Source organism: Podarcis cretensis, assembly GCF_951804945.1.
Source record: "Podarcis cretensis genome assembly, chromosome: 6".
Lineage (NCBI taxonomy): Eukaryota > Metazoa > Chordata > Lepidosauria > Squamata > Lacertidae > Podarcis > Podarcis cretensis.
The window spans coordinates 39,251,516-39,276,588 of record NC_137175.1 but is presented as its reverse complement, the minus strand read 5'-3'; the positions used below and the strand labels follow the sequence as shown (position 1 = coordinate 39,276,588).

The 25,073-nt window shown below is 41.2% G+C and overlaps 2 long non-coding RNA genes across 6 annotated transcripts in view; one reads left to right on the top strand and one right to left on the bottom strand.

Moving 5' to 3' along the window:
- Window positions 1–1,446: 1,446 nt before the first annotated feature.
- LOC307218085 overlaps window positions 1,447–25,073 on the bottom strand; it is a 45,180-nt gene continuing 21,553 nt past the window's right edge. The window contains exons 2-3 of the long non-coding RNA XR_013839750.1: window positions 23,611–23,681; window positions 1,447–3,501 (exon numbers count right to left, since the gene is read on the bottom strand). This is a non-coding gene — a long non-coding RNA (uncharacterized lncRNA). The remainder of the gene's footprint in view (window positions 3,502–23,610; window positions 23,682–25,073) is intronic.
- LOC307218018 overlaps window positions 7,736–25,073 on the top strand; it is a 29,441-nt gene continuing 12,103 nt past the window's right edge. For 2 of the 5 annotated variants that reach the window (XR_013839658.1, XR_013839659.1), the window contains exon 1: window positions 7,736–8,818. This is a non-coding gene — a long non-coding RNA (uncharacterized lncRNA). Of the gene's footprint in view, window positions 8,819–9,301; window positions 9,493–9,759; window positions 10,051–10,699; window positions 10,777–12,523; window positions 13,083–25,073 lie in introns of those variants that run through there. The other 3 variants (XR_013839662.1, XR_013839661.1, XR_013839660.1) reach the window with 3 other exon arrangements.

The window sequence follows — 25,073 nt, the reverse complement described above, 5'->3', positions numbered from 1 at the left end:
AAGAGCTGCTATGATGCACTCTTGGTGGACAAAATCCCCTGCTATTTTCAGGCTATAGGTTTCAGGAAGGCATTTACTCCTAATAGGAGTGAATAACAGGGGAGAAATAAGCAAGCTCTTGTTCCAGAATTTAGGTACATTCCCATAACCAAGGCATAAAACTCTAACTTGCTGCGTAATCCTGTCAAAGAAAAAGAAGGTGATTTCTATGCTTGTAGGTAGCCTGCTCTCCATGTCAACTTGTCATACCAGCTGCCTCTAGGCTTCTGCAGGACTCTGTGATACTGATGACAGCTGAGGAGACCCTGTCTCACACATTAGCATCATCTGTATCTCCTTTAAGTCACACTATGTCAATCCAGAGTGTCCTGCCACATTTCTCTGCACATGGAAGGAAGATCACGAATGAGAGGAAAGAACTCCGCAGACATATTCCAGGAAGAAGTAGCTTCCAGTAAAATAAATGAGAATGCCTTGCATTGAATCTATCTGTTTTATTGTATTGCGATTTATGCAGCACCTTTTCTGGAAAACAGGATTAATCCCAATATGTTCCCTGTGAGACGAGACAAATAGCCCAGGGGAAGGGATATACAGATCAGTCTTTTTCCATTACAATTTCATATGTGTTCATTCACAAGTCCATTGCACCCTCATTCTGCATTAATCTGTTTTTTTATTTTTTAAAAATGAACAAAATTCATGTTTAAATATCCATCTCATCACAAAATATGCATTGATATACTTTTTATGCCTGTGCGTTTTAATGTGTTTTGTGCATTTTTAATTTACTATATCCTGAAAAAAAAATCATTTTAATGAAGTTTTGTTTTGCCATGTTTGTTTTGAGCTGAGAACCGTATCACTAAATTTGGAGAAGTGAGAAATCCAGAGGATAATTAGTATGTTCCAATCCATATATTATTAATCCAAGAGGTGCAAATACACTCAACTTAAAAATATGCACCAAATGAAATCCTCCCCCATTTCTAGCCTGGGGTTTGCAGAAGCTGGCCATGTACTGTTGGTACTGATGCGTGGCCTATCTGACATCTGATGTATCAGGATACTGGCACAGCCAGAAACATTTTATCTGCTCTGTTGCTCTCCTGTTTTTATATTGATATCTTTACTGTGTGGTGCAATTCTGGAGTCCACAAAGTGATGCCCTGTAGGCAGGCAGCATGGCATCCTCTCTCACACACAAACCCATTAGAGTCCAACAAAGCTTCTTGGCCCTGACCATTAAAAAAAAAAAGTTGGGGAGCAGCTTTTCCTTTTTTGTTATTTGTATGCAAGGTGGGTGTTGCCTGCTCTTTGCCTGTGATTTGTTTCTGTGTGTAGATGTTTTGTCAGGGGTTTTTTTGGGAGGGTGGGGGTTTGCATACAATCCATACAATCTGACTAGTGCCAACCCCCCCCCCACTTTCTTTTTGTGTATGTGGTGTTCATGACAGTCTCTTTGTTCTCCATATGTGCTCCTGTGTCCAAGAAGATTGGGCCCCCCTGGTGTAATTAATGGTTTTGATTTTTGGAAGTCTCACCAGCTGCGAAGTGGCTCTTGGAATCATGTTGAACAAAGAAATTAAATTGTTTAAATGTAAAGAAGGCAAGGAGAGCTGGATATTTCACTGTCTAGCCAGCCTAAACCTGGCCTACTGAGACACCAAGGAAAATGACAAGAAAACAGAAGGAAAGGTCATGGGCAACCATTGAGTTCAGTGGGGCTTGCTCCCAGGTAAGTGGGTATAGGACCGCAGTGTAGCCTTAAAGTGTAACAGGTACACAGTTTATAAATAGGCTAACATTTTGGGAGGACAAACAGCCTAACTGCTAGCCCATGAACTCTTAGCCTCCTTGAAGTGAATGGATTTCACTTTTTTTTTTATTCTGCATCTACTGAAGCTGGTTCACTTTTAAAACATTTCTTTTTCTTAGAGTGAAGGTCAAGCAATGAAACATAGCGTAAAGGAGCCAATGAGGGACTTAGACCATGCTGCCATCTTCAATATTTGAAGTGATTGGGAGGCCTAACAAGATTCACCCTTCCAGAACTCCAACCTGTTGCAAATCACTGCAGTGAGAAAGGTGTGCACCATATGTTCATTCATATTCGGCATGTTTTAATTGCTTCTGCCACCTGGTGGATTAAAGCTGGCACTACAGTGTACAAAATTACACTAGGAAGAATACATACACACACACTAAAGGGGAACAGTGTCTTAAAAGGCCCCTTTTTTATTTAGTTCAGATTGATGATGATGATCGGTTGCCTTTCGGGTTTGTCCTTCTCAAATCAGCTTCTAACAAGTTTAAACACAATCTATAACAACATTACAAACAATAAAACGGCAAAAATATAATCTAAAATATAAAGCAACTAAAAATATCATTACAGTAGGAGATTAAAAACAATATCAGCAGTCTAAAGTGTAGACGCAGACAGCAAAAATGACAATAGAAAGCTAGCAGAAGAAAAGCATAATATAAATGACAAGCTTTTTGGAATTTTTAAAACAAGTATTTGAGGCATGTTTAAAAGTCATCTCTGTAGAGGCTGACATGCACTAGACATGGACACTCCTGGCAAGGTTGCACCTATTTGATGTATGTCATAGGACCCCCTTGCTTCAGATTTGACCCCATGGTAAAACATCCAGCAAGCAGATTGGTTGATACAGGATATCCCCAGTGCCTAGGCCAAAGTCCCTTACATCTGTAATCAAGAAAGTTGTGGCCTAATTTGAATCAAAGAACGTTGTCTTGTGTGATCTTTCAGTCTCATGTCAGAGTGGTGAATTCACAGCACCTGGGCAATGCAAATGATAAGCTGCTTCGAATTTAAAAAACACAAGTATTTGAGGAATGTTTAAAAATAATGTCTGTAAAGGTCGTACAGTTTCATAGTTAGAGGGCTGTCTTGCGAAGTAGACGTGGACAATTAACCTCTGCAGGTCAACTTCTTCAACCTTGTCTTCTTGGCGGACCGCTGATTCTCCCCTGTCCCACACTTTTGATTTAACATCTCTCCCTCCCCTTTCCTTTGGTCAGAATCACTAGTGGAGAACCTTTGGCCCTCCAGATGATGCTGAACTACAACTCCCATCATCCCCAGCAAGCATGACTGGTGACCAGCTCCTACATCTGAACAGTACAAACCTAGGTTTTCCAGATCATCAGTGAGCAGTGCAGAAGTGGGTTCCTCCTGCTTTTCACACATGCCCCAAATCTTCTCTCAAAGCTGTATTTTTGGAAATTGCATTTCCCCAGAAATTTGCGGACAGTTCAGTTGCTATTGTTTTGGAGATTAGGTTGCTCACAGTCTACCTACCCTTCTTTGAAGGGAGCCTAACTTCTGGAACCCAACAGCAAGTTATTAATACATTTTGTTGTATTTTTTCGTTCTATCACCCAAACTTGAATCCTGCTGTGCTTACTTGTTTTGCTGGTTCCCATTCCCAGAAGTATTCCCTCTAGGGAAGGGATGGTTGTTTTACAGGGCTGTAACATGAACACGCATGGCAGAATAAATTTTCTAGCTCATCAGTGTCTATTTTGTAGTGGCCTAAATGTGCAGTGGCTGCCATTGTGGAAGCTGCAGCACCAAGCCGAGCTGGAAAGTCTATGAAGTTTCCCTCCTGTCCTGACTCTACTTCCAGACTTGGCCATATATCCACTTTAGCTCATTATGTCCTAAGTGTCTCTGATATAGTGCACCCAGGATGGTTGTTAGGGCTATATCTACTGCATAGATCAAGTGAGCACGTTGAACAAACAGATGGCGGTTGGATAAATCAAGGTGTTTTCTTTTTATACTTGATAGGTGAGCTGACAGTGCCATGATAGAAGGCCCGAAAATAGCAACCACTGTTTGTTCTCAAAACTGCTCAGTGTAATTTCTCTTCTGCCACACTGATAAAAGGCAAAACCCTTTCTTCATTCACTTGAGGTAAATCTATTAAAGTAGTTTTCCCATTTGCTATCAGTATCAGTCAGTCAAAGGCACCTCTTGTATTGCTCAGAATAAAGCTTTGGGTTCTTTTACAATCAAGACTCAGATTACCTCAGATTTGTCAAAAGCCAGATACTTTGATCCGAGGCATATTCAAACCAAGTTTCTATTTTTGGGGGGTGAATATTTGATGAAGTGCTGCCTTTTCATTTTAAAAAATGCTGTATTGGGGGTGTATGCAAATTCTCTTTTTTTAACAGTTCTTTGGAAACTCTTTATGGAAGACTGGTTAACTTGTGCCACATGATGAAGTGGCTGAGGTAATGGAGAGCTGAAAAGGAAATGTCATGAATTCGCGCATGCAAATTTCACAAAGGTTACATGGATTCCATGAAGAGAACCATAGCTAAAAAGCCCTCACTGTGTTGTTGTTTTTGGGCCCCATGGGAATAAAAATCCTATTCTTGATCAGACTCAGTTAATGACTGAAAGGGAGAAGGATGGGTGAGGAAAGTCCCTGCAAGGGCATTCTGAAGTAAAAGAGTGATAATTCAAAAGCCTGGAGGGAGTGATTATGTGCCATTGACTGAAAGCAAAGCTTTGGACTGCAGTACCCGATCAGACTATACAATGAACAGAATTTTGTTTCTAAAGCACAAATACGATTCCATGTGGTGGAGGGATGTCACCCCACGGCACATACATTGTAATAGGATGATAAGGAAACTGCCTTACCCTGAGTCAGACCATTGGTCCATCTAACTCAGGACTGTTAGTGGTGTCCAAACTTGATGAAGTGAAGGACCATGAGGGCTGACCAAAGTTGTTAACCTTTTTTTAGGATTGAAGTTATTGAGGTTTTTAAGGATTTTACCTCAGGAAATAAACTGCCACAGGGGCCGGATTAAAAACCGACCGGCGGCCTGGATTAGGCCCCTGAAACAGACTTTGGACGTGCCTGGAACAGTTCTCCAGGGATTCAGACAGGAGTCTCCCCCAAGTCTACCTGGAGATTACAAGAACTGAACCTGTGACCTTCTGCAAGCAAAGCAGATGTTCTGCTACTGAGACATGGGCCTTCCCCACTACAGTTTTTGGCATAGGGAAGTGTAATTAGTAGCACAGATGCCCATGCACAGTCCATTGGTATGAAGATGGCTTATCCACTTTTGTTGTACCATTCTCGTGGTAGGGGCAGCTGCCTTGCCCTTCTCAGCCAGGTGAGTGTGTGAACTGACCCCTATGCACGCATATTTCTAGATCTAAGCCATGACTAACAAGCATCTTTTCGAGTTGCCACTGTGGACAGCCCACGGAACCATCTGAACTTGCAGCAATGTAAGCTTAAAGGAGCTGGTACAGTATTAAATCTTTTGCTTTATGATATCATTTTGCCCCAAGCAACTACTGCTAACTTTTATGTAAGGGTCAGATGGAAAGCAGACAGATGCCATCTGCTTGGGAAAAATTGTGTGCCATGTGATGTTTCTTCCATCTGCAAAACAAAGAAATAAGCTTTCCCCTAGAATGTATTCCCTATATAAAATGGAATTCTTCCTGTATGGGATAATATAGATTGCAAGCTTAAATTTAAACACTTTCCCTTTCAACATAATAAACAAAAAGCAAAGAACAGGAAGAAGCAGGCATGTAACTTTATAGCTTGCAAAAGTGATTTCCTCCTAAAGGTTTTTTTTAGGTGGACAATATGACATTTTGTCATCCTCCAGGAAAAAGAGCAATAAAACTATTCATAACAGGTTATATTTGGCTATGTGATGAAATGGGTTCAAACGTCATTAAATCAGGCAATCCTCTATTTGCGAAATTTGGTTTCTTAATAGAGCTCCACATCAGGAAGGAAGCTACTAGATATGAATGTCACACCTGGGACTCAGCAAAGAAAAAGCACTTTGTATGTGTTGTATATGCATTATAACACTGCGACACCAGATGGCGCCGTGGAGTTCCGTTTTTGCCAACCCGATTTCTCATACAAAGTTTACAATGTGTTTAACTGAAAAACTTCTTTGATGTATCTAGATCCAGTCCTGGATTTAGAAATGCAAATATAAGTATCTCATCTATAATGCTTTAAGGCAACCCTTGATTTAGAAAGATGATGGGGCAGCAACACCTTCAGTTTTTGGGAGGGAGGCTTGGACAACCTCTTTCAAGTGTCTTTAAAGTTTTATGACTGCAGTGGAAGAGGTGGCAACATTAGAAGACTGATTCCACCCCCCGCCCCCCGAACAGAAAGCTTGTGAATGCCAGCCAGAGACTGAAAGAGAAGGTACAGTCATTGATCAGCACTTTGACAGTATTAATAATGCTGACAGGCTAGCATGTATACATTTGCTTAACTGAAAGCCTACTTTATCAAGGATAGAAATCCAAGTGTTACTATTTATATTAAAGCATGTAAGTTTATTCCAGAAGACCAGAAATCTTTAAAAAGCAACAAATAAATTGCCATGCCAGGAAACTGGGCAACCATTCCGGTCAAAGACATTAAGCAGAAACTTCAGGATGAAGGTGAAATAAAAGGCAACGCTAAGCCCCAGTTTCAGAATTACGGAAAGAACTTCAAAGCCGAGCAATTAAAAAGAGCAGAATACAGGGAAAATTAAAACTCAAGCTTGGATTTCAGGCGATGGGGCTTTGGATTCCGCCTCAGCTGCCACTGAAGTGTCATTAAGCAAGGACAAATATGCCTGCTATTGTCTGGGCAGGCTTCCTCTGATCAAGGTCAGGTGTCATAGCACGGGTTGGCCAACACAAATGAAAGTTAACTGCTGCCAAGGCAACCATAGCCTTTTCCCGTTGAAACCTGGCACCACCTATGTAGTTCTGGTGTTTTGATCTGAAGTAGGAGGAGACTGAGGGAACCTTAATGTAGCTCCATTGTCTTGGACAGATCACTTCTGCAAGGATGAAAGATCCACCCGCAGAGACTGAGGAATCTAGATGGATGGCTTCTCTACTTGGTGTTCCTGTTGAAGTTCGGACCAAGCCTTTGGAATGGGACGATAGCATGTATTCTCCTACTTAGAAGAGCTCAGGAAGCTTCATGGTTAACCAAGGAACTGGGAACAAATGAAGAGAGATGGCTAGAGCAATAGCAGCAGAAAACGCACCATAAATTCAACTGAATGCAGTTAACTTTTAGGCTCTGCCCGAGGCACGCTTGACAAACTTAGTCTTTGTGAATTCTAGAACAAACAAATTGATCCACACCAGGAAGACCAGTTACCCTTTGGATTTTGCAGTGTGTTTGTCAGCTCAAAAAAAATATGAAAATGTGTGCAATAAAAAATGCACATTTTAGGATAAAATAAGTTTAGAAATCCATATTGCAAGAGAAGATATTTCCAAAAATGCATGCACAAATATGAACGTTCATGTAGATTTTTTAAAAATCAAAAAATCAAATTAATGCAGAAACAGGACAGGGCAAATTTATGAATGTGCATATGGAAAACAGCCGCAAGCCATGGCAGTGGGTGGTACTCAGTTTGTTAATAAATTCCTTTCAGCACATATTGTACATTTTCCTTTGATCTTAAATAACTGGGCAAAAAAGGGGTGGGGTTGAAGAAGCAGGGGAAGAGATGAACAACAATTTTTAAAAATCACAGTTATAAAAAAAATCCAGGATCAGATAACAATGCTGTAAATGCAGAATGATTTAAAATAAAACAGTTAATCATTAGAAATAGCAAATGCACATAAATGATGGGCTAATTGCATTGATGAAAGACAATAATTGTACAAAATGGTTGTAAAGTCACATTATTAATAGTATCATTAGAGCATAATGAGTATTATATGGTGGTTGATTAATAGCCAGCAAAAAGAAGAAAAAAGCATGTATTTTAATTTAAATCTTTATCCTATCAGTTATTCCGTAGTTCTTATTTGTATTGGTGAATTGCAAAGTATCATTCAGAATTAAATCGATGCTATTTGGGAATTTTTGTTATCACTATGAATTTTAAATTGCTATTGCCTCTTCTTTCTTTCGGCTTGGCTCAAACACTAAGACTAGTCTAGTCTTGGAACCATTGAGAATCCTTCCAATGCCTTCATCCTAGGACTGATGGGAACTTGTCAGAAACAGGGCAGAAATATAAACATGGTTCCCTTTTTTTGGTGTGTGAGTTTGCAGTCTGTGGTCCATACAGCAGCATTTTTAATGGCAATGCACCTCAAATATAGAGGTGTTTCCCCATCCATAGTAGTGGGCAGTGCTTGGTGGGACTCCGATGTCACTAGTCTGTCCAATCAGCTCCACCCATTGAAACCAGTCCCATTTGTTCCCAGCCAAGAAGGAAGAGGTGGAGATGGAAACATCACAGCAGCAAAAGAGGGGAATTCCTCAATGTGTGGTGGGAACACACAGGAAGGGAAGAACAGGTTGCACAAAATAATTGGGAGCTGGGGGAGGAATCCAGAGACCCTTAGGACAAGACAAAAAGCCCTGCACTCTCCTGTCCCCACTCACCTTCCAAATGGGATAATGTTCTTAAAGCCTCCGGTGTTTCTCACTGAGGTGACATAGCTGCAAATTTGAGAAGCAGCAAGGAAAAAGATGTACACCCAGATACATACATAAACCTCATTTGGTTAACATTTACTGAAAAGCAGGGTGTGTGATGCTCACACCAGCCAGACCTGTTCACATGCTTCTCTCTCCAGACCAACCTCAGCCTCACTGCCTGTTGCCCCCACCCCATGCAGCTCATCAAAGAAGAGAGCCCACCAGGGGCAAAGTTACAGCTTACCAAGAGGGTGAGAGAAGAGGCAGGACTGCTGCTCAGTCAAATACATCAGCCTGGTTAAAACAAAGCAGAGCCAGCCTGCAAGGTAATTCTTTTTATTACAGCTATTTTGAATTAGTTCAGATCAGTAGCAGGGTGGTGGTGGTTAAAATAAAAGAGGCAAACCTACATCCTTCCTCTGGTCAGAAACAAAGCAGGCATAGGGTGTGGTACTATCACACAAATGTTACCAGAACCCCCTACACACACACACACAGAGAGAGAGAGAGAGAGAGAGAGAGAGAGAGAGAGAGAGAGACACGGTGTTCAAGCAGTTTCACCACCAAGAAACATGAGGTTTTGCCTGGATATACTTCTCCTATCTGGACTTCCTCAGATTAGGAAAATCGTATTTTACTGCTCAAAAACTGTGGGCTGCCCCTTGGATAGGGATGTGTGTGTGTCATATGAACCATGGCAATGAAAGGGGAATACAAACAAGTACAGATTAAACTCCAGTGGGGACAAGCCAAGAGGAAGAACAGGGATCTCTGTGCACTTATTATGCTTATTATTATCTGAATCACAGCAGCACGTCTGATCTCGCCATGGGGGAGGAAACATAGCAAAAAGACAACTCTGCCCAAACAAGTTTGCCATCCAAATATAAAGCAAGAGACAATTGGTGGTAGGAATCCACAGTGATAGGAATGGGCAGGAAGAGGCAAGGAATTGGCACAACACCGTCAGCTCCAGCTCCTTACTTGTTGCTTAGCAGAGGTAAGCTGGCACCAAGAGCCTCATCATGCAATGCTTTTCATAAGGCAACAGCAAATTACTGCCTGCCCTGAAGGACCATGGAGATGAAAAGGAATTGTGACTAACAGTGTGAGTCTCACTTAAAGGCCCATGGAATTATTCCTCAGGGAAAGAAGTTCCAATGTGCTGACTACAATGTGCTTTCAATTAAAAGGAGGGAGGGTGAGGGTTGGGTTGGGTTGGGTTGGAAGTGTCCTTCCAGATCTGAAAAGAACTAGGATCCTCAGTTTTTCTGTCCTATAATAATATTATGAAGACTGAGCCTGCCCAAAGAATCCTCAATTATTAGGCAGAAATCAGGAAGGCGCTGAAGCTTGTGTTCTCCCTAAAACTATAGTAAGCAGCTACAGAACTACGGTCTAAACCCCATCCACCTTTTGTCTCTTCAATCTGTGGATGGGATGAAAGAAACAAGAAAGGGCATCTCTCCTAGTCACAGAAAGGAAACCAACCGTAGGAGCTACAACAAAGGTTACTACCAACTACTGCAGATGATCAGAAAGAAGTAGCGCTAAAATGGTAATCCTTGTTTCCACACTTACTTCCATAAAATATGGTGGTTATCACAATTTCAGGTATCAAGATTTCCTTTAGTTGTGAATTTTCATCTGGCAAGCCTATCTGGCAATACTTTGATGTATCACAGTATTTTAATATTCTTTTGGAAGCCGCCCAGAGTGGCTGGGGAAGCCCAGCCAGATGGGCAGGCAGGGTATAAATAATAAATTATTATTATTATCGGTTCCAGATGCTGCAGAAAGCAGTTCTCCAGAGTTGGGTCTCTAATGCAGCTGGGTAGGAGACCCTTCTCATACTGTTGCAAGAATTATTGAAGAAGCATGTCAGGAGTCAGCTACCGGCTGACTTTTCACTCAGCCCCCGAGTATCTCAAATGCAAAAAGAGAAGTAAGCAACTTATGTGGCAAAGTATCAGGAGCTAACAGGGCTAGAACTGATATGCTTCTGTTTTCTGCATTGCTGCTCAGTGTGATATATTTTACTGGAAATCTTATTGGAAATTAAGTATTCTCACCTCTGAACAGACCCCACCCACCCAAGTTAGCCATTGAGCCCTTCTGGGCATAAAGCGTATGTATAACTCCCTATTCAGAGTGAGGCCTTATTTTAACAACAAATACCTCCTGGCTCTTATGTATTCTTGCCTCAGGTTCCTAGCTTTGTCCTCCAACCAGATTTCCTGGCTCAATTCCTGATTCTTCCTGGCTCCTGGCTCACCTCTGACAGGTAACATCTGCCTTCAGCTCATCTCTCACCAGTGGGACTTGGCAGCTGATTACTGGAGTTTCAACCTGTTGTCCCAACCTTGTGAGTGTCCTGCTAGTGGTTGGTTGGTCATTAATATCCTGCCCTTATTTTGATGAAAACAGTTATCATAATTCAACAGCAAACTGAAAGATGCCCTTTCCTTCTAATTGTTGACATTATTCAGTGACTGCACCAGGAGATGCCAGATGGAAGGGTTCTGTTGGTCCCTCCCTCTGATGCTTCAACTGATGCTCTCTGTGCAAGCAGTAGGGATGACATATGGCCATCTGCCCTGGACTCCTCGCTCTGCAAATGGCACTTGATATTTTGCAGTGGCCATAGTTGGGACAGGATGATAAATGGAGGATGGCCCTGGTTTCCCCCCTGCTGCTTCCAGTTGATAGATGGGGCAGGTGTTGATGACATAGAGATGAAGTGAGTAAATATCCCCGGGGTGCTTAGTGACCATCCTAAACTAGCTCATAGGATTCAATATGCCCTAATAGTATATGAAGCTTATGAGATGGAAGGGCAAGTTGTTAGGAAATATTTGAAAGTCCTGATGTTGAAGGAATATGCACGAGAGCCATTCAATATGAATGTGGAACTCTCTGAGCCTTTACAGGCGACCCTGGGTAATAACCACTAAAGGGTAACTAAACAAGAGGTGTGTGCGGGTGTTGTTCTCTCCCTTTTACAATTTCATGCTATAAAAAGGGAAGTTATAATTGTGCTCATCTGGCAGATGCATAAACTGAGATAGAATTCAAAAAATTATCTTGCAGAGAAGAAGTTTTAAGCCTGCTTGTGCTCTATTTATTTTCCCAGCAGTTAAATATTTACTGCTACTGGACAATGCAAAATGTTTTCAAAAGTAAGGAATATTTTGAGACTTGAAATATCAGTGTCACTGCAGTGTGTGTGTGTGTGTGTGTGTGTGTGTGTGTGTGCAAGAGAGAGGGCAAGGGAGAGAGAGAGAGAGAGGACTTAGACTTAAATGTACTGGCAATTCAACAACAAAATCATTTGCATTTCCCTGAAAAGCCCGACTATTATCATCATCGTTTTTATTTCATTACTCTGCCCCTTGTTACTTGTGATCAATTCAAATAACTTTAAGTCTGGAGAAATGAGCGTGAAACCAAAAGAGGGGATGAGCTGTCCTGTTTTGTCTTTTGGCAGTGCAAGATAAAAGATAACCAGCTGTCCTATCACTGGGGAGTTGTTACTAATTTATCATTGGATGTGGTTGAAATGCTTAGAAATATTTGGCTATGTTTTTAATCAGCTTGCATTTTAGACCTTTAAAGTACAAATATGGATTTCAAACATGTCAAGGGAACAAATTAACTCCGAAAAATGGCCATTCTTTCCAAGGTTGCACCTGCCATGAAATTGCTCCAAGTTTGCATTTCCCCCTCCGGTCTCCAGCGTGTCATTATGGCAGATTGATCTCCGTCCTCTCCCTAGCAGCTCCCCATTAGATGGTTTTTATATGGAAATTAATAGAAGGCTGAAAACATTGCTTTTTCAGCTGCAATAGCAGAAGTCACTTTTGATTAAGCATTTCAAATCCAGCAGGCTGGAGTGATCTCTTAGCTTTATTTTGCTATTGTATTATCACTAGTGTCAAGTTTTGTTTCTGGAGCCATTTCTTTGGCATGGCTGCTCTATCTGTCCCTAATGGGAATTTCACTCATACCTGCCTGTGTTTGTTTTTCTATAGGACTTGCTCTCATTTTGACAGAGGCCAGCCACCTGGTTTTCTGTAGAAAAGTCAAGAGAAAACTGATGTATTCAGTGCTTCCTAATGGCGATTTTGACCTATGCTTTATTTTGTGAAGTGCTGCTGGTTATTCCATGTTTTCCTTAGTTTATATGAAGGTACAAAATTGAGGTTGCAAGTATAGGACTATAAAAAGGTGATTCTGTTAAAGGCATCAGGCCTCAGACCTAAACACCAACACACACACACACACACAAACAAACAAACAAACAAACAAACACCAACATACCATATTGGCCTGAATATAAGTCTCACTTTCCCCCCCAAATTCCGACTGTGAAAAGTTAAAGTGCGGCTTATATTCCTGACGTTATGGTATGCAGCCAGGAGTGTGGCAAAGCAGCGCCCGCTCCACGCATAGTGCCCCGTCCTCTCCCCCAAGGCTGGGAAGGGAGAGAGCGAAGAAGGGGAAAGGCCGCTGGCAACACAGCGCAGCTCCCCTCCCCCCCCCCCTATGCAGCCAGGAGCAGCGAGAAAGGGAGTGGCTTATATTCAGGTATTCTCCCCCCCCCCAAATTTTAAATGTGTGGTTTATATTCAGGTGCGGCTTATATTGAATTAATGGTATTTCTTGCAGAATCTGGGAGAGTGCAATGGTATATATAAAGATAGGGCTGAGCACCTGACTGTCAGCCTCTAAATCTCGGTTGCAGCAATGGCAGTATGTACCAGTACTATATATTACATATGCATGTGGTCTGGATCATACACATATGCTGATCTGCCCAATTGCATTTCCAGTCACAATCATCTTTGGATTCACATGTGCCCATGGTCATCTAAAAATGCTCCCAAGTGAAGTAAAAGCACATGCTTATACATCTACATGGGATTGTTGCTGTTGTTATAATCTCAGTAGATTTCAGCCCCCAGCATACTCCCAACGATTTCATAGGAGCACACTGCCTTTCAGAAGTCTTTGCCCTTGAGATGACAATCTGTGCCATTCCCACACTTCATAATACTTACCAGAGATGGTGTTTGTGTGTGGTACAGGTAGCCTTCAACATTTCTCTCTCTGTGTAGTGTGTCCAAGACATCTGGAAATCATGAGATGCACAATGGAGCATTGGTGATTGGCTTTACAGTGAAACATATTTGAGCTCCCCATAGTTGTGCGTGTTAGAATATTCCGTTCCACCTTAAGAACAGATGTGTGGAATTGTTGTATGTCACATGTCTGTTTACACTCCAGCAGAGCTTGCTGGGAACTTCCGTTTGTGTATAGCTTTTGCTTATGCTGTCTCGCTTTGGACACAAAGGAGATCAGACATGTTTCCTTTTGTCCTGATGTGTGCCGAATAAACTGCTTGTCAATATGCTCACACAACTTCTCCTGCCACTTCTGTTGTGTAGCGTTTACTCTGCTGAGTAGCGTGCCCCAGCTTCTGAAGCTCGGGTCGCAGATGCTGTACCAAGGACTGGAGATCGCCTGGCACACCGGCCGGTGGGCTGGAGCCAGCTGGGGGTCTGCCAATTGCCCCCGTTTCCTTGGTTGCATGCCAACAGTGCCCACGTTGTGTCCCTCTCCCCTGCAGTTTGTATATTATACTGTAATTCTTCACACCCATTTGGAAGGGCTGTGGCTCAGTGGTAGGGCCTTAAGAACATCATAATATAAGAAGAGCCTCCTGGATCAGGGAAATTGAAGGTGGAGGCAGATAGCCTTCTCCTTCAACCATTTTTCTAATCATATTTTAAAGCCATGTAGGTTGGTAGCCATCACTGCCCCTGAGGAGAGCAAGTGCCATAGTTTAACTATGCACCTTGCATGCAAAGCTCCCAGATTCAGTTCCCACTGAAATGGGGTGGAAATGTCCCTGGTCAAAAACCCTGGAGAACCAATCAGTCTAGGACTGATCAATAGTCTGACTCATTGAAAAGGAAATTGCTTTGTACTTAGCATTCCTTATTGTGCTTCATGATTCCAGGATCACCCTGGATTGAAGTTCCCCCAAACATGCTGGGGGACATGTTTAGTTTTAGTCTTAGTTACTTCGTATTCTCTCTTTCTCTGTGCAGAAACAAACTGCACTCCACAAGTCAACTGCGCATGGTGCTCCCACTGCCAACAAAGGAGTGGAAATGCCCACCGGGAATTATATCTTGCCGCAGTAGGCAATAGTAGAGAACCATACATTTTCAAATTAAACAAGAAGATTATTTTAAAATATTGAGCTTTTAAATATAATAATGTATTCTAATACAAAGATAAATCACAACCATTCAGTTTCCCCATTAGCATTAATATTTGATGTCACATCGAATACTTATCCTCTCTCTCACTGCAATCATCTTGCTTCCTACCTGCCTAATTTCATTGAATTTCTGCATGTCAGCTGAAAAGCAGCAGAAGTACAAAGTAGCTTTTCTGCATGGAGTCCATATTAAAGAAGAGACTCAATATTAATCAAAGCTGTGATAGAACTGAGAGGGTAAGATAACTATAAAATGCATGGCCAGTCACAGGACTGAAGGATTATATTCTGGCTACTTTATCAATGAGCTAGTTTTTCTTAGAGATGATGAACAGGGCAGTTTGGAAAACAGGAGAAGTTTCTTTTTAGCTGATTCCACAGTTAATCAAGTTGTAATTGAGAACAATGAACTTTTCTACCATCTTGGCTGGAATGAGGAAGGTGCTGTGGCAAATGTAAATGGCATCATTTAAACTACTTTTTCTGGAGAAAGCAGGACAAAGGTTGGCCGAAGCTAGGATCTATGAAACAAGAATCCCACAGCGCCCCCAGACACCACAAGGAAGATGCAAGATACAATGGGTGACAGGGTTTATGGGCCACAGTTTGTTTTCACTGGCATTGTGCTTAACTGTTTAACTGCCAGCTTCACTGTCACTCAGTGTAAATATACTTGCTTCCCCAAGTGATAGCTAGTAGATATCATCATACACATTTTTGTTAGGGTGATCCCATCCCGTCTCCAAGCATCAGATCAAGAACAGAACTTGTCATTGCTCTTCATCGCAACACACCAATTTTCACAATGAACCAAAGTTCTGAATAATTTGGAATTCACCTAGTTTGCCCTAAATCTAATCGGCTATGTAAATTGTAACGTCATCCAAATCACCACGTGATACGTGATTGGCTGATTGAGAACCAGTGAGATGTAGTGGCTAGAATGTTGGGCCATCTCCCAAGATGCCAACATTCAGATCCTTATTCAGCTATGAAGCTCACTGAGTGCTCTTGGGCCCATCACGATTTCTCAGCTTAATCTAACACACAGGATTGTTAAGAAGATGAAATGGGGAGCAGGGAATAGACATCACTTTGAGCTCCTTAGAGGAAAGAGGGGATATAAATGGCAATTGCAATAATGATGATAAGCAGCTGGAAAAATCAATGGCACTGAATATAATCATAAAAGAAGATGGGGTCAAAAAAAAATTCTGATCTCTTTCCACCTCTCTCCCTCTTTCTCTTTCTTTCATTCACACAACAACAACAACAACAGTACTATTTTGTGCCTGAAAATGGGATATGTGGAATAGTTGGCACATCCTTAGTGAGAAGATTAGTGACATTTTCTTTTAGTGACAGAATTGGATCAAGAAGATGTGATATTCTAGTGCAGTGGTAGCCAACTTGGTCGCCTCCCAATGTGGTGGACTACAACACCTAACATCCATCATAACTCACCCCAGTGATCAAGGCTAATGGGCTCTTTGGTCTAAAACAGGCTTCCTCAACCTCGGCCCTCCAGATGTTTTGAGACTACAATTCCCAGCATCCCTGACCACTGGTCCTGCTAGCTAGGGATCATGGGAGTTGTAGGCCAAAAACATCTGGAGGGCCAAGGTTCAGGAAGCCTGGTCTAAAATATCTGGAGGCCACCACATTGGCTAAACCTGCTGTAGTGACACAAAGCAGTATGAAGACACGCCATACTGATATGTGATGTAAAGGGTATATTAAGCCAGAAACATTCAGTTCAGTTCAGTGCCAAGATGCTTGCCAGATAGAGCTGAATAATTTGACATGCATTCTGGAAAGTGTAGTAGCAACCATTGTTGAGAAGGCATGCCTGACTGATGTAGTTACACACACACACACACACACACACACACACACAAATGATGTTAAGCCATTATTTGCAGAAGTCATAAAATTACTATTTGAATATCCATCCATCAACCAGGCAGCTGCAAAAGCCAACCTATACATCATGGAGAGGTTGCAATTACGGTGACTGGATGTGCAGATATCTGAATTTCATAATATCTTTATAGGGATTGGCTCCAGAGGGTGAAAGGGCAATTTGGGAATGGCTTTTTGAACATTTTGGCAAGACATTAGCCTGGCTAAATATCTGGTTGGTGTTTTTCTCTGCCTGACAAAGAGAGGAAAATGTCAACAGTGATGTTTAATGATTTGGGAAGGAACAATACAAGAAACAGACAGGAAAGGAACCTGGCAAATCTGGTCTGAAGGCAGTCAACTGCCACCTGCTATTATGCTGTAAATGAAAACAGGAAGACAATAATAACAAAGCACTGGATGGATGCAGAGAAAATAGAGCATAATTGTCAGGGGAGCACATGGCTGGGAAAATGAACAGACAATGAGAAGAGAAGAGATTCCCAGATTGTCACATAGCTCAAAAGCAGAAGCAAACAGCCTCATGATGGTCACTGATTTTATTACTGTGGTCTTTTTCACAGATCCACAAAAGTAGCATTCTCCATTCACGGGTGTAGCTAAGAATATAATCCCAATACTCTGAAATATGTTGAATTCATTGTAGAATTTTCTGCAGGTGCAATCCTTCCTACCTACCCCTAAGCAGAAAAACTGTGAAAATAATATGGCAGTAATGATTTAAGGGAGAGGAAACATAAGATTATTATTTTTAAAAAAAAACCTCTTACAGCAACAATCTGAGGCATGTTTTCTCAAAGGTACAGTAAATCCTACTGCTCAGTGGGACTTACTTTCAGCTATGTGCGTAAATAGGGACACGGGTGGCGCTGTAGTCTAAATCACTGAACCTCTTGGGCCTGCTGATCAGAAGGTCGGCGGTTCAAATCCCCACAGCAGGGTGAGCTCCCGTTGCTCAGTCCCAGCTCCTGCCAACGTAGCAGTTCGAAAGCGTGCCAAAAAGTGCATGTAGATGAATAGGTACCGCTCCAGCGGGAAGGTAAACACTGTTTCCGTGCGTTGCTCTGGTTTCATTGTTCCATTGCATCAGAAGCGGCTTAGTCTTGCTGGCCACATGACCCGAAAACACTGTCTGAGGACAAACGCCGGTTCCCTCAGCTGGTAAAGCAAGATGAGCGCCGCAACCCCAGAGTCGTCTGCGACTGGACTTAACAGTCAGGAATCCTTTACCTTTACCTTTTTATGTGTGTAATAGCCTTGCAATTTCAAAGGCTGAACTCTAAGTATGTGGTAATAGCATAGCCTCTTTGAGACTGGTATGGACTTTCATATCATTAAGATTTGTTGGAACCCTTTAGAAGAAATTCATCATAATGAACCAGAGAAAGACTGTTTTGGAGACCTAATGACGACAATAACTGAAGAGCTATTTTTGAGTGGGAAAAAGGAGAATATGAGATGTCTGGGAGGGAAGATTGAGGAAAATACCATCTAGCAAAATAAGAAAATTCTGGACATTAATACAGCTAGAAGTTATTCTGGAGTGCACACTTTGCATATTTTGAACAACTGTTAAATACAATATTGGCAGAAAAAAAGTTGGAAGACCCTCTTTTTTATTTTATTTCACCTCTCTTTTTATCTTGTGACTTTTAATTATTGCTAGTTTTCTGTAAATTCTATCTATATGTATGTTTTATATTTTTGAAGCCTACTATATTTGATTAATACACGCAGATACCTGCAGGAAGGTGATGGATGGAAGACAAAGGTTCCTGAATGAGAAACAGGATAGAAAGGATCCCTCAGGGTGGGAGTCTGGGGAAAGAGGAGGAACTTCCCAAGTGAGATGAAGGGGGTTCACGCGTCTGTGTGTAGAATAAGGCTTAAGATATAATTGTGATAAACAGCTTCATGTCTCTTCTCTTCTTTCTGGTCTCTTTCTTATCTCTCTTTAGATTACTTTGACATGTATTGCATTTTGTTTTGAAAACTTTCTTCTTCTTTTTTTGAAAATAATATTTATTACTTTTCCAACAATTTAAACACTACAGAAAAGAAGAACAATACAATACAATACAAAAACACTACATAACACTAACACATTAAACTAACAAAACAAAAACAATTTAAAACACATCAAACAATTTCAGTATCTTAGCTTTCATTCACTTATTTCAGCGACCTCCTCACACCTCCCTTTTTGTATTCCACTTCTGTTAATTGTTTCAGCAATTCCTTTCCATCCTCCTCTGTTTTCTATCCTATAATTATCTTAACACATTCTAACCTTATTTTTTCCTTTAATACTCTATTAATCTATTTATACTTAATTCCTTATAACATTTCTACTAAAGCCATATAACTTCATTCCAACCTTTTTCTAACATTCATTAATTTTACAGTATTTTCGTAAATAATCTTTAAACTTTTTCCAGTCTTCTTCCACCGACTCTTCTCCCTGGTCTCGGATTCTGCCGGTCATTTCCACCAGTTCCATATTGTCCATCAACTTCATCCTGGTGATCTTCTATCCGATGCTCTTGGCTCTTTTCCAAGTCCCCTCCGCAGATCTTCTTCGCATTTACACAGAAACTTTATCTTCTACTGATCTTATTTTTATTTTCCTTCCTTTGAAACTGAAAGATAGACCTTGGGGAAACTCCCACCTAAATATGATTTTATTCCTTCTCAGCAGGGCAACAATATCTCCGTAATTAGGCCCTTCTTTAGTTCGAAGAGTGATCAAGCAGTCTCTTATTCTATTCTTCTCTTTTCCCCCTCCTCTTCCAAATCTGAAGGCCCTCACAATCCTAAACTCTTCTTGGCCCAAGTCCAAGTCCCAAAAGTCAGCAAATTCCTGTGTGAGAAAATCTGTCAAGCTTTCCTTCTCCAATTCAGGTCCTCTGATCCTCAAATTTGTCTGTTTTTCTTTAAGTTCAATCAGAGCAAGCGTCAACTTATGTTCATCAAGTTGCCTCTGTAGGGCTGGGACTCTCTCTCTCTCTCTCTCTCTCTCGAGTTCCTCCGCAGTCTGCCGCATCAAAGTAGATTCCTGAATCACTTTCTGGATGGTTTCTGTATTGGTATTCACCTTTTGTCCCAGATTATTTATACTAATAGTTGCAGCATCCACTGTCACATTTATCACATCTGTTTTCTTGTTAAGCTGTTCCAGTGAATCATTTATCTTATTTAATGCAACCGCTAAGGCCTCTTCTGTCGACATTCCTCTTGGTTTTGAGTGTACTGGTGCAGAAGCAGCCACAGAAGAAGCAGGGAGGCCTGATGTTGAGCCTCTCCTGGGTTGCTGCAAAGTCCTCCCAGACCTTAATGTTTTTTCTGCAGTTGACTGGTCTGTTTTTTCCTTTCCATTTCCCATAGCACTTAAAAGATTCAAGGTCAGTCCCAGAGTCTCACAGTTTTTTATCTTGCAGCTGAAAATTCCCCTAGCCCAGCTCTTGTAAAGCAACCAGTTTCAAAGGCTTCCACTAGGGGGAAACAGTTTCTATTTATATTAATCAATAATGTCCTCTTTTAAACACAGTTCAAAGAATCCAAAGTTAGTTTCAATTTTCAGTTACTTTTACTCCTTTTTAAAAGCAGCCGGAGACAGTAGAAACAATGTATTTCTCTTATTAGCTAGCTGTCAATGAACGTTCTAAGCGCTGTCAATGAACATTCCAAAAGACGTCAGTCCTGCTAGCAGCCCGTTTCCAGGGTCAGAGCAGTGGTATTTTAACTCTCTTTGCTCTCTCCTGCAGGCATATTCAGTCCACAACTCCCCCTCCCCTCTTCTCCTGCCTCCAAGGGGGGGGTTAATGTTCTTTACCGATGGAAATTTAGTCTTTTACAATAGGCTTTCCAAGACTTCAGCTTGCAGCCTCATTGCTTCAGTCTATTTACAAAAGGGGAAGGCGGACTTCCTGTATTGAACCTCCCCGTTACGATACCAAATTAAACATTTAAAAATCCAATTTTCCCGCTTCAGCTCTACTCACGGGTAGTTACTTTAGAATCAAATTGCCCACAGGAAAAAGTCAGCGCTCTCCGGCAACAGCTATGCAGCTTCGCTCCGTTGAAAAAGCAGACGATTTGAAGCACCACGCCGCACACCCCACGTCGCTCCGGAGTAAGGGAGGCGCAAAAGGTGCCCGCTGAATCCCACGCTCACAGGCTTCTCCCGCCTGTGATTTTTTGTGGGTCTCTGCCTTCGCCGTGGCCAGACCCAAATTCCCACGGGGCAAATTCCTCCCGATCAGAGGAATTCCGCCATTACCGGAGGCACCAACCCGGAAGTCACTTGTGTTGAAAACTTTCAATAAAAATTATTATTTAAAAAGAGACTGGTAAGATTTTTAGCAAAATGATTCGAAAGTGGATGTACAATGCTGATTCGATGATCAGAAACCAAGTTAAGGTTGGACATATTTGGGGTTCAGAACTGATAAAATTAGCTTATTAAATAGAATCATAGAATTGTAGAGTTGGAAGGGATCCTGAGGGTCATCTAGTCGTACCCCTTGCAATGCAGGAATCCAACTAAAGCATCCATGACAGGACCACCCCACCTCTGCTTAAAAACCTCCAATGAAGGAGAGACCACAACCTCCCGAGGGAGTCCATTCCACTATCAAACAGCTCTTAATATAAGAAAGTCCTTCCTGATGTTTAGTCGGTTTGAATACTATCCTCCGAAGCAGGAGAAAACATTTAAAAGGCTGTCATCTTCCATGTGACAGCCTTTTAAATGTTTGAAGATGGCTATCATATTTCCTCTCAGTCTTCTCTTTCCCAGGCTAAACATTACCCAGCTCCCTCAACCATTCCTCATAAACATAGTTTCCAGACCATCTTGGTTGCCCGTCTCTGCACATGTTCCAGCTTGTCAATAGCCTTCTTAAATCATAGTACCCGGAATAGTAGTGGTAGTAGATGATTAATTAAATTTCCAGGACTCACGGCCAAGACATGGCTTCACCTTTCTCTTTTGGCTAATTCTTTAAACCACGTCTTTAAAACGCGTCTTGCAAATCCACTCTTCATTTGTACATATAAATGGTCCCAGACTAGCACCAAGGAAAGTGCTGTAGGTGAAAACATCTATTAACTAATAACCACATTATTCAGCATTCAATACTCAAATCAATGAAATAATTTCATTCATATATATATATATATATATATATATATATATATATAGTATTGATATGTTCCTGCATTTCCCAACCCCTTTAGTTCATTTGTCGAAACTAAATGGGCATAGAACTGCTATTTATTTAGAGCAGTTCAGTTAAAATTATTTTAAAATGATCTTATCCTATAAACATATCTCATAAAATTAATGCTGCCTAGGCACTTTATGACCTTCATCTCTTCACAAGTCATTGATTAGCCAGATGCCAGGAATAGTATATTCTCTTTATTGCATTTTGGGTTTATTGTAGAGGCACCATTATCAATTCAGTTGCAAGCGCCTGGCTATGCCTGTTTCTTCTTCGCTGTTGTTCCTTACGTGTGTCTTGTTAATTCTGCAATTGATCCCCCTATAGATGTTTCATGGGGCCTCATAGTAATAACCTTAAAATATATGCTCATGTTCTCTGGGAATACATTTTTCTTTAGCTAATTTCATTAAGCCGTTTTCATGTTTCCTTTACTATGTACCAAGCAACATTAAACAACAGTACAGGAGCACGGGGATGGAAATTCTATCTGCAAGAAAATCAATAGAAACACTCACATTGGCTTTTGAGAAAGTTGAATTACATCTGGAATATTTCCACAGTGGAAGGTTGTCTGTGGTATAGACTTGTCCCTTGTGCACTCATAACAGCACCACAATAGAAAAAAAAACCCCCCACAAATGTTAACATTGGTAATGATGACCAAATTCTCTGTTAATTGGGTGGATTGGTTCCATAAGAGCATTTTGCTGCACAAATTGAAACCTTCCTAAATGGTCAGACCTATTTAGCAGGAAAGACACAGAGCACATTCATTCAGACAAAGCATGACTTAAAATAAGAATTTCAGATAGGAAGGGGTTTGAAAATCACATGGGTGGGTTGAGGTGTGGGCAGAGTAGTGATCAGGCCCTGTTGTATCCCAGATTGGTGGTCTATTAGTGTCTGAGTTGGTTCTGACAGACTCAGTATGGTGTGAATTTCTCTCTCTCACTTTCTCATGCAAAAGAGACTTAATTTTCTGCCCATTTCTTAGGGTACATGAGAATTTCTTTACAATTATAATTTCCATGGGTGCAAAATTTAGCTAACCTTATAGCTGTGAAGTGGTTGTGTGTGGAGGGTACATTTTTTGCCTTTCCTTTAAACCAGGCATGTCCAAAATCCGTTTCGGGGGCCTAATCCGGCCTGCTGGTCAGTTTAATCTGGCCCCTGCAGCAGTCTATATCCTGGGGTAAAATCCAAAAAACAACTTCAATAGCTCAACAACTTCAATCCTAACAAAAGGTCAACAACTTTGGTGGCCCTCACGCATGTTCACTTCATCAAATTCGGCCCTCTCTGAAAAAAGTTTGGGCCCCCCTGCTTTAAATAGTTCTCCAGTGCTCTGCAGCCTCCTTGGCTGCATATGCATCCATATCTGAAAAAGCCCCATGGGGGGTAGGGTCAGAGTTAACTCCTGACCTCTTCCCCTGAGTTTTGAATAAAACACAGGAAGCCAGGGAGGCTGCCTACCAAGCACCTGATATCAGTGCACTTGCTGGTTGGTTGGTTGTTTGGTTGTTTGGTTGTTTGGTTTGTTAAAGGCAAGTTGTGTCTTTTAATGCTTTTTTTAAAAAAACAAAACAACTTTTCACATGGATTTCTTTAAAGTTAAAAATACTTATTCATTAAAAAGAACGTAAACAGTTGTTAGGCACACAGTAGACAGCTTCCTCACTTTCCTGTACTTGCTGGAAATCCCAACTGAGGACATCATAGGACATCAGGAAATGAGGGCAGCCAGGGAGGCTGCAGAATGCAGACCAATGGAGAGATGATTTGTAGAATGAAAGAGGGATACTCACAAACACCCTGTGGCCACCTTGAAAGCAAATTAAGTGCAAAAAACCCCACCCATGAGAATATCACAAATTTTGTAACTTCCATTTGATGTTTTCTAAGTGCCATTCTCTTTCACAAAGGGGGGCAGTAATAGCTTAATCCAAGTCAATCCAATATTAACCTAGGAGAGCTCACTCATCACTCGTGTCATATGTTTAAATAACTAAATAACACCATGGATTTTTTGTGTGTCTTCTTTCCTTCTTTCTAACTAACAATGGTATTAGGAAATTAGCGTGGCCCAAGCTCTTTAGGCAAGCATCATAACTGGGGAAGTATGCAATTTATCAGAACTTGTTGTACATTGATAAAAGTCGTAACAGGGGCACAAACTCCATTAAAATGTAAGAGAGCTAATTAAAAATATTTATTCAATGCAGCCAATGCTACTGGAAAGGAAGATTATCAGCTATTTCAGACATTACTCACTGTGGGTTTATAAAACAAGCATTAAATTTGAGAAGATAGCCACATTCTATTTTAATTATGGCATTCTTTTGAGAACCAGTCAACTAGTTAGCCTGTTTCCCACCTTTGGTTTTGGACTGGAAAAATAGTGTTAATTGCAAATGACCTGTTGACTGAAGTGAATTATTTATGATGCAAGAGCAATAAGATTGTCTGGCTGGGTAGAAATGATACACTCGGCACTGGGTTGTCTCTCTTCAAGGACTACACCTTGCCAACCTTTTTCCAACAAAGCCTCTGCTGGTGGAAAGCAAGCTTATCAGCCTTTTCTTGTTTCAGCCACCCTTTTGTTCACATGAGCAAGGTAATTAAGGAGAGGTCATGGGTTAGGCATTTTTATTTATAATCTGAATGAACATACCCTCCAATATTATTTGGCAAATCAGCACACAGCCAGTGGAAGGAAATGAAGGCTACAGTCCAGTCAAGCACAACCCAGATATTGTTGCTCCAAAGACCAGCACAAAGGCAAGTGTAGCATTGTGGTAACCCCAAGCTACTGCTGCAGCAGTCCTCCATGGTTTCTGTCCTCCATTCCATTCTGCCCAAATCTATGACAAAATTAAGAACACCTAACAAAACTATATACTGGGAAAAGGTTCTCTAGTCCGAGGCATTCATGAAACACATTTGAATATATGTTCTGAAAAGGAGAGCAAGTTGGAAATGTCAGGGTACATGACTGGTGTGAGTACCTGAAATTCAAAACCACAAATATATATATATATATATATATATATATATATATATATATTTACTGATATGCCAGTAGTCTTGTTCCCAGCATTGCTTGGGAGTTCCAAGTTTCTGAAATCAATGCAGTCTTCAGTC